The sequence below is a fragment of the Agelaius tricolor genome, unplaced genomic scaffold (genome assembly GCF_023055355.1).
Source record: "Agelaius tricolor isolate 1412-34295 unplaced genomic scaffold, bAgeTri1.0.p SCAF_89, whole genome shotgun sequence".
Classification (NCBI taxonomy): Eukaryota; Metazoa; Chordata; class Aves; order Passeriformes; family Icteridae; genus Agelaius; species Agelaius tricolor.
In genome coordinates this window covers 456,090-466,505 of record NW_027269349.1, presented here as the reverse complement: position 1 = coordinate 466,505, position 10,416 = coordinate 456,090, and positions in this window count along the sequence as shown.

The following is a 10,416-nucleotide window of genomic DNA, read 5'->3' as shown; positions in this document are numbered from 1 at the left end:
CTGGGCTGCTCTGTGCCCCGGGATGGGCTGTGCCAGGGGGCACCTGGGCTGCTCTGTGCCCCGGGATGGGCTGTGCCAGGGGGCACCTGGGCTGCTCTGTGCCCCGGGATGGGCTGTGCCAGGGGCACCTGGGCTGCTCTGTGCCCCAGACGGGCTGTGCCAGGGGGCACCTGGGCTGCTCTGTGCCCCAGACGGGCTGTGCCAGGGGGCACCTGGGCTGGGCAGCCCGTGTCACAGGAGGGGCTGGAGCTGCTGGATCACAGCTGCTGGGGACATGTGGATGGAGATCTTTGGGGCCTGGCTGAGAGGGGCTCTGGGGTGGCAGGGACACGGGGGTGTGGGTGTGGTGACACCTGCTGCTGGTGGCACAGCTCGTGTGTTCCCAGTGTGCCCGGTGAATTAAGGTACCATCTGCCCATGGCTGGCATGTTGGAGCTATTTCACATGTATGAGCTGGAGCATGTTAAACATTAATCATTCCTCTTGAGCCTCTGTGGGCGTGGGCCAGGGCTCTGCTTTACCCAGGTCAATGAACAAGGCTCTGGGGCCATGTTTGAAGCTAAGTGGTAGCGTGGCAAGATTATGCATGTTTCACAATTCTTAAATGCTAGTAGAACATTCCTGAGTGCTGGTGGACTGTAAAGTCCAATTTTAATTTAGGATCAGTGAGTAACTTAACTAGACATGAGTACCATACTGCTGTGAGAAGCAGTTGGGAATTCCTGAAGTTTGTTGAGGATAATTTCTCATCACAATGCTCAGCGAGCCAACTAGGAAAGGTGCTCTGCCACAGGGGTTTGTGAATAGAGGACTCATGGCAGGAGTGATGGTTCTGGTCACAGTGACCATGAAATGGTTTGATTTAAATTTTCTGGTGTAGTTATAAAAAACAGAGTTGTTGCCCTGGATTTCAAATTTAAGCTGCCAGGGGAGCAGTTGGCCACATCCCCTGAGGAGCTGGTCAGGAGGCCCTGAGTGCTGGTCAGGTTTGACTGAAACGTGCAGGAGGCAATGCCATTCAGGCAGAAGCCAGGTGGGTGGGGTGGATGCCAGCTTGGCTCAACAGGGCACACTGCTCTTGGCTCTCTGGAAGCCAGGCCAGGTGCCACAGGAAGAGGAGAGCTGTGGTTTGCCAGCAGAGTGCTTGGGTCTCCATCCAAGGGCTCACACTGTTCAACACTGCTATCCAGGATCTGGGTGCAGGAGTGAGGTTGCTGAGGATGCTGAAGTGGGAGGTGCTGTGGGCTCAAAGGACCAGAGGCCTTGCAGAGGGATCTAGAGAGGTGGAACACGGGGCAGTCATCAGTGGCAGGAAATCGAACAGAAACAGCAGCGCTGCTGGCAGGAGAATTCCTGGTAGTTTCTGCAGGGGCTGGATTTCACCCAGTGTGTAGTAGTGCAGCGCTTACTGTGTCAATTATAGGATTTTGCTCAAAAGCACAAAGATTAATGAATGTACCTGCTGGGAGCATGGGATGGAGTTCTCTCGAAGTCAGGCAGTGGCAGCCACAGGTTTGTGAGAACTGGCTGACTCACCTTTATCCCAAACTGGGAATTTTTCATCAAATTAAGTTTTCCTGAAATGCATCATTTGACAAAATATTCCTACTCTACTGAAATGGTAACTTAATAAAGCTTCTATTTAATTTGTAACTGTATTTTTATTTAACTCCTGAAAGCTGGCATGAATATGGCAGTTTGAATTAATGTTGCTTTTTAAGTGTTGTTTAAAGTTGTGCTTTTATTTACATTAAGTCTTGGGGGGGGTTCATGATTGGGTTTTTTTTAAAAGTGAGCTTTAGACAGTACAGTTTGAACATAAGAACAGGAGGAAGCTGAGTGAGGGTTGCTATGTATTGCTTATGTGTGTTTGCTGAACCAGCACCTAGTGAAGTAATGGTGCTGGATTAAGTTTTTGGGGTTTTTTTCCCAGCACTTTCTAAAGGCACCCAGTTATTTTCAGTACCAGATAAATAATAATTTTGGTGCTGTGCTACATGTCTGAACTATGCTTTACTGACAGAGAAGTTTCCACAGCCATGCTAGTAAACGGAGAGCTGTCCTGGCCTTTGTGGGGCGGCCCCCTCTGTGCAGGCAGGAGCTGTAGGAAGGCCTTGCATTGCCTTGTGCCTCTCCCAGGCTGTTTCCCCAGCACTCCCTCGCCCTGCTGAGCTGAAAGGAGCTCAGGAGTTGATGTGGCACTTTCTTGGTGCCTTTCTTCTCTCGTGGTGCCAGGTGAAAGCTCTGAAAGGTGTTGTTAAGCAAACTGAGTCCAAAATGTGTGTGTTGTACCCAGCCATTGATAAAACATAGAAGCACAATTTATACTTGCGTTATTATTACATAATTGGAGATGGTGAACCAGCTGCTTGCTTGCTGAGGAAGAGGAACTGTTTCAAACTTGACAATTTTCTTAAAAGCTGCTGTTCACAGAAGTAATGCACTAGGGCAAAGGAAATTACTGGTGTGGTAGGGAAAATGTTGTCACTTGTGCAAACAGGTGGCCCTCAGTTCCCTGAACTCTAGGTGGGCTGTGGAGGAAAGGTAATTACTGGACTTACTTACACTATGTTACCTCACTTTTAGGCAGCTAGAAGTTATTTAATGGTTGTGCTCTGTGAATAACCCCTTAAAACTAAATATCTGTGCTGCACCAGCACACTAAAACATGTAGAGGTACACAAGCAGAGATGTATCTTCCCGTGGCATGCAACTAATATTTGCCAAGTATTATCTAGTGTGCATCTCTTATCTTTTAGCCGTAGTCCAAGGTTCAAAGTTTACCTTTTGTTTAAAAACTGATTTCACAGGGAGGTCATGTCCCAATCCAGCAGCAATAGAGGTCTGTAAAATGGAAATTGGGTTTACCACGACTTGGAGGAGAGCCCTGAAGCCCACATGGAAAGCCCCTGTGGCATAGAGGTGTATCCACTGACATGGCAGTATGCAGAGAGCCTGGACAAGTGACAAAGTGGAGAAAATAATTAGTCTGCTTTGGAATGTTGTGGTGTTGCCAGACCCAGCCTCAAACCAGGAGAAGATAAGCCCTGACCATTTGCTCCTGACCCAGGCACACCCACAGCCCTTCCCAGGGTACTGGTCACTCATCCCCACCCTCATATTTTCACTGCAAAGAGTCAGTTGAAATTATTCCCAAATAGCTGAAACCCCCAAGCACACTGGGAAAGGCAGGTTTATCACAAAATAAATGGCCACAAGAAAATAATAATCTAATGTAGCAGAGGGTGTTAGTTTTTACTTCCGGTTTTCCTTTATAAAGTTATGTGCATTTGTATATAGCAATCTGTAAATAGGGGTGAGGAAAATCTCTCCCTTTAGAGGCAGAATTAAGTGATTATGCATCAAGAATTTACTCACAATTTTAAAACTGAAGCAAGCACAGAGTAGTTCCTGTCCACACCAAGTTTGGTGCATTTCATTTCTTTTTAAGTGGTACTGGCCACTCTGGCCAGGGTTGTCTCTGTGTCTCAGGGACTGCAGTGACCAGGGCATGGACAGTCTGAAACCAGAGCAGATCCCTCTGGATCAGCAAGGAACACACTGGGGACAACAGGGGACAGGAATGAGCAGAAACCATCAGCCTCTGGGACAAGGACTTCATTTTAATCACACAGATCATGCCCCATGTAGGGAGGCAGATCCTCAGACCCTCTTAGCACAAAAGCCTGTTCTGATCTAGTTCTCCTGTCCTCCACAAAAACCATAGGAATTTGAATTTTGGGCTACCTTTACAAACTGCATTTAAGCTTTGCTAAAGCAAATCCCTGCAGGCCCCTGCTTTCCAGAGCACCAGTCCTTACTGATCTCCAGTTCCCTGGAAAACCTGCCCCAGTCCCAATCTGAGCCAGCGACAGCTGCAGCCTGGCTGAGCAGGAGAGGTCAGAACCCTCCCCTGGACTGCTGTACTTGGAGTGAGATCCAGCTACAAATGGAGCTCTGGAAACAGCCTCCAAAACGTTCTAGGATCAGACCTTTAAAATGGCTCTAAAGAGCTCCAGCACGAGTCCTTATCCCAGCCCTGGCTCACACACACACACAAGAAGCCAAGGGTCACACAGGCCCTGCTTGCAGAATTCCTGATCCAAACCCCCACCGTTCGTGGCCAGCGCTGAGGGAAATCTGACAGAGGATTAATAAAGTACCTTTGCAGACAGCAGTCATCACTCCAGGCCTTCAGGCTTTGGCAAGATTTTGTAGTGACCCAAATTCAATTCTTTAATCTAAATCTCTGACAAGTCTTGTCAGAAAGATACCAGACAGTCACACAGGCCACAGAATTAAAAGCCTGCAGAAGGAATAAAAGAAGCTTTTCTAGTAATAAAAGAAGTGCCTTTCTTCCCTCATCAGTCTGGGACCACAGGACTAAATCTTTGCCAATGCTTAAACCCCTCACAGGTATTATTTCTCAGAGCTGGGCCGGCGCTGAGCTACTCCCATGTGCCTGCAGTGCTTTGGGGAGGGGCAGAACAACATCCCACTTCTGCCTGGATAAATTTCAAGCTCATAGGAAGTAATTTCCCTTCTCTCTCTCTGCCCTGTAGTGCTGTAGGAAATGGTGCTGAGGTGGCGGGGTCTGGGTTGGGGTCGGGTTAGGTGCCTTTCCGTGCCATTTTCTGTCCCTACCCAAAACAGCGCTGCCCTCTTTGGAAGGACACCCAATCTGTGTCTCTGGTGTCAGGAGTTGCACTTTTCTCACTGTGCTGGCTTCTGACAGGAGCCACTGGTGGTCACTTGGGTGGGTGTGCTGCCGGGGTGCCAGGCGGGGCAGGGCTGGCTCCAGCTCCAGCTCTGCTGCTGCCAGGGCTGCTGGATTTACCCGTGCCTTGCCAGGACAGCAGCAACAAGAGGAAACGGGCTGCCAGAGCTGGGGCCCACCAGGCTGTGTTTCCCTCTGAGGACAGTCTCCATCCTTCTCTGGAGAAGAGAATGAAAAATGGGAAAAATGAGGTGATGAGTAGGGAAAATTGTGGGAGTAAATCTTGAGAAAAGCTCCATGGTATTAAATAAATATTTTGAAGTAAAAATGAGGGAATTTTTGGAAAAGTAGGGGAATTTTGGGGGATAAAACTTTAAAAAAAAATCTAAGAATGAGTATTTTTGGGTAAAAAAATAAGGTAAGGAAAATTTGGGTTGTAAAACTGGACATAGTCCCTAGAATAGATTATTAATATTTTCTTGTAAAAATGAGAAAATCACAAGTGGAAAGATAAGGAAAATTTGGGGAAGAAAAGTGAAATAATCCTCAGAGATTCAGGAATTAAGATCCTGAGGTAAATTGAGGTCATCAGTTGTGGACATGGAGCAAAAATTTTGGGTGTAGAAATGGATATTTTCTCCAAGATGGAGAATGAACATTTTGAGGAGAAAATAGGATTACTGGTAGTGGACAGGTAGGGAAATTTTGGGGACAAAGAGTAATCTACATGGAATAAGTAGGGGATGTTTTTGAGGGAAATTGGGCCCAGAGGTAAAAGTCAATCCAAAACCAATCCTGCTTCACCTCTAAATCCCAGGATAAATTCTGCCAGCCGAGGGACTAAAAATTCATAAAAATGGAGCCAAGAATATTAAGGTTTCTAGGAATCCCATCCCAGTGTTGTCATTGAATTTTTAACAGATCTTGAAGCTTTGGATGACAATAATGCATTTCTCTGTTGGGAGAACTATGGACTAAGTGAACCCTCAGGACTTGTTTCGCTCATTTCTCCCTGGAAAATGATGTTGCACCTTCCAAGCCATTGGGGAAATGCTGGAAAGGGCAGGAATTTAAGGTTATTTGGAGGAGTTGTATGCTGTCTTGTCAGGTGCCAGCCAGTTCTGCCTTAGGGTCGTTCAAGGGGCTTAGTGTGTAAAACAGCATTAGCAGAAAAGAAGGAGCAGCCATTCCCATCCTAGCCCTTTCTCGTGATCCCAAAACTTGCTTAGGAGCTGAGAATATGAATATTCTGAGTTCAGCCCCTAGATGGGCCAATAACTTCTCATCGTTTGATCTGATGATCCTTGGGGGTCTTTCCAATTCAGAATCTCCTCTGCTCGGGAAAAAAAGGAGGTAACAGGTTCCCCTGGCATTTTAAACCCAGAGGTTTTTCCATTGCAGAGAGCCACAGAGAAAGCAGGGGAGAGGAAGGACAGCATCAGGCCTCACCCGGCAGGTATCGGATGAGCCGCCCGAGCAGGGCCCCGCTCTCACCCCGGGCGCGGTCGAGAGCGACAGAGGGGGAACGGCTCCCTCTGCCCGCGGCGATCCAGCCCCGCTCGTTCCGCTGCGTGCCCCGGGGCTGCGGCGGCCTCGGGGGCCCGGGCCAGGCTCGGTGTCCCCGAGGGGGCTGCGGGGCGGCGCCGTGTCCGCCAGGGGGCGCCACGCGGGGCGGGCGGCGGGGCCCGTGGGGTCCCGGGGCTGCCACTGGCGGTCCCTGTGCCCCGCCCGCTGCCAGCCGCGATCCGGCGGCCGCTCCAGGGAAAAGCGCCTCACACACCGCCCGCCGAGGAAGAAGCGGCTCTGCCCAGCTTCCACAATAGGCACCGGCGGGACCAGGACCCGAATCCCCGGGCCCAGATCCTGGTCCCGGCCCCACCGGAGCGCCTCGGGCTCCGCGCAGCGCCGGGAGCAGCCCCCGGTCCGAGTTTCCGCACAGCGCCGAGCGACGGTCCCGCTACACGCCGAGATGAGCATCCACCGTAGAAAGCGGGGCGGGCGCAGATCCGCCGGGATTTACGGGCGCGGGCGGGGCGGGGCCCCGGGGGGCGGGGCGTGGTCCCGGGGGTCGGGGCGGGGCCCCGGGGCGGGGCGGGGCCCCGGGGGGCGGGGCCGGCACAGGTGCGAGGGGCGGGGCCGGCACCGGTGCACGGCGCCCTAGAGCCATTTGCTCCACGGCCCTCGGTGATTGAGGCTGCGGCCGGCCGGGCTCTATATTTCTTTTTCCCTGTATTTTTCTACTGTATTTCTTTTCTTTTGTATTTCTTTTTCTCTCTACTTCTCCTTTCTACCCTCCCTTCCTCCCTCTCACCCTAGCCCTCCCCCCTAGGCGCTCCCCCTACCCCCTGCTCCCCCCATCCCCTACTCACCCCTACCCTACCCCTCCATCCTCTCCCTCTTGCTTCCACCCTTCCTTCTGGAACACAGTAGAAATTCTCCAGAGTAAAAATACATTTTGATTTAATTGAAATGTACATCTTTGAGTCTGTGGTTAGAAAATATAGCTATGTAGCCTGACTGCAAAAGCCTAAGCTCAGAGAAACTGCTTCAGTGAAAGACAGAGATAAGGAAGAAGAGACTGAAGGTGATAGAGACAGAGAGACTGCTGTGAGAGCAGGTCAACCTGACCTAAGAATTCTCTCTGATAAAGAAGAGCTAGATGCAAATGTCACGCGAAATTCGTAAAAATGAATATGTATTAACCTATTGTGAAATTGTATGCATATGTATTTGAGTGGGAGATAAAAGAGACCTGAAGTTCCAGAGGTACGCATGTCTTTTCAAGAGAGTAATCTCCACATGCGTCCAGCGCTGTAATAAACATACCGGCTTTACAACTTCCACAAAGTTGTAGAGTTTTTAGTTATCTCCGCAAAACCCTTCCCTCCCCAGCCGGGCTCCTCTCTCTGCCCCTGCCCCTGCTCCCCTTTCCCCCCCGCAGTCTCTCCGCACGTGCCCTCTGTCCTTGTCACCCTCCTCTCGACTAGCGCCTCTGCCCCCCTATTTCCAGTCTCCATCTCTTGCTCTCTCTCTCCCTCTCTCTCTCTCTCTCGCCTCGCAGCCGCGGGGCTCGGGGTGCCGGGCAATAATAAAGCCCAGAGGGCCGGAGCCCGGCGCCCCCGCCCTCGCTGGGGTCCCCACACGGGGCCGGACGCGCTCTGCGGGTCCCCCCATTGCAGTGCAACACACCGCCCGACACCGCCGGGGCCTCCGGCTGTCCCTACATCACACTGGGGGGTGGGGGTGCGGGTTACAGGGACCCCCTCATTAGGAGGGGGTCCTGAGAGGAGAAGGTGCGGGGGGCCTCCCTCATTAGGAGGGGGTCTCGGGGGGGTGGTGGGGGGGTTAGGAAGGGCCCCCTCCGGAGGACGAGGTCCCGGGGGGGATCGGGATGAGCCCCCTCCGGAGGAGGGGGGCAGGGGGGAGGAGGGCCACCCCCCTCCAGGCCCCCGCCCCCTTCCCGGGGACCCCCTCCTCCGGACCGGGGCCCGGGGGGAGGGAGGGGCGCGGGTGGTGTGGGGGAGACAGACGGCAGCGCCGTTCGTGTGTCTGTGTGGGTTTTTTTACGTCTGTTCACGCTGCAGAGTGACCTGTCCCCCCCTGATTCCCCCCCAGCCCACTCGAGGAGGGGGTCCCCGGGAGGGGGCCCGTCCGGAGGAGGGGGTCCGTGGGAAGGGGGCGGGGCCTGGAGGGGGTGTGGCCCCCTCCGTCCCCCTTCTCCGGACCCCGTCCTCCGGAGGGGACCCTCCCTAACCTCCCCGATCTCGGAACCCCCTCCCAAGGAGGGTGCTCCCGTGTGATGGGGGAAGCGGTTGGGCCGAATTCGGTGCCGCTCGCTGAGTTCGGCGCAGCTCGGTTCGGCTCCCTCAGTCATTTACTAGTCAATAATTATTATTATAATTAATTCTTCTGAAGGCCATCATTCTTATTATTGATTTACTACTTCAGGAATAATCGTATAATTATTATTCATGAGGTCACCATTAATTCTTAATTATTTACTACATTCCAATAATTTTATCATTAATGAGTAATTATAGCTCATTATGTTATGAATAATTAATTATTCCCTAATTTTAAAATTAATTATTAGGTAAAGAATAATTACTACTAATAAAATTAATAATTAATAATTAGTAGCCGAGTTTAGCCGAACCAATCCGAATTTAGCCGAAGAGCCGATTGTGGCCGAGTTCAGCCGAACCAATCCGAATTTAGCCGAAGAGCCGATTGTGGCCGAGTTCAGCCGAACCAATCCGAATTTAGCCGAAGAGCCGATTGTGGCCGAGTTCAGCCGAACCAATCCGAATTTAGCCGAAGAGCCGATTGTGGCCGAGTTCAGCCGAACCAATCCGAATTTAGCCGAAGAGCCGATTGTGGCCGAGTTCAGCCGAACCAATCCGAATTTAGCCGAACCAAGCCGAGTTTAGCCGAACCAAGCCGATTGTGGCCGAGTGTAGCCGAAGCGAGCCGAAGAGCCCTGCGGGCGGGGCCCGGAGGCGGGCGGGGGCGGGGACAGGAGGTACCAGGGGCGCGGCTTCAGGGGCAGGTGCGGCTCAGGTGTGCAGGGACTCAGGGCGGCTGCGCGGGGCGGGGCCGAGGTGATTTAAGGCCCAGAAATCTCCGCGGCCGCCATTTGCTCAGCCTGAGCGCGCTGCGGACGGGTGCGTCCTTGTCCGGGCTCCGCAGCCCGGGACAGGACGTGCTTCGGCCTCCCTTTCTGTCCCCGCCTCTGCTCTTCCTTCTTTCTCCTCGTATTCCCCTTCTTTCTCTACCTTTCCCACCTTTCCCTCTACTCCCCAAAGCCCTCTCCTTTCCCTCCCATTTCGGCCTCCCCCTCCATTCTTCCTTTCCAATTCCCCATATTCTCTTTCTTTCTCTCTCCTCCCCCCCCTTTCCCTCTTCTCCCTTGTCGGCCGCCCCTCCTGTCCCCCGCTCTACCCTTCCTTCCTCCTTCCCGTATTCCCGTTCTTTCTCCCCTTAACCCGACCCCCCCCACTCCTTCCTGTCCTGTCCCTACCCCGCTACTCCATTCTGTTCCCTCTCTCTCGCTCCTCTATCCACTGCCCCTCTTCCCCCCCTCCCGGGCTTTCCTTCCCCTTTCGCTTTCCTCCCTGCTCTCCCTCCTCTCTTCCCGTTCTCTCCATTCCTTCTTTCCCCCGCAGCCGCGGGGCTGGGGGTGCCGGGCAATAATAAAGCCCGGAGAGCCGGAGCCCGGCGCCCCCGGCCCCGCTGGAGACCCGGGTGGTGTCCCCATGCGGTTCCATGGTTGTGAACATGAGGGACACCGCCGGGGCTCCGCTTCCCCCATCACACGGGGGCCTCCTCCTTAGGAGGGGTCCTGGAGGGTGGTGGGGGAGTTAGGAAGGGCCCCCTCATTAGGAGGAGGTCCTGGGGGGGGGGGGGTTAGGAAGGGCCCCCACATTAGGAGGGGGTCCTTGGGGGGAGGGGTTAGGAAGGGCCCCCTCATTAGGAGGGGGTCCTTGGGGGGGGGGATTAGGAAGGGCTCCCTCATTAGGAGGGGGTCCTTGGGGGGAGGGGTTAGGAAGGGCCCCCTCATTAGGAGGGGGTCCTTGGGGGGGGGGATTAGGAAGGGCCCCCTCATTAGGAGGGGGTCCTTGGGGGGAGGGGTTAGGAAGGGCCCCCTCATTAGGAGGGGGTCCTTGGGGGGGGGGGGATTAGGAAGGGCCCCCTCATTA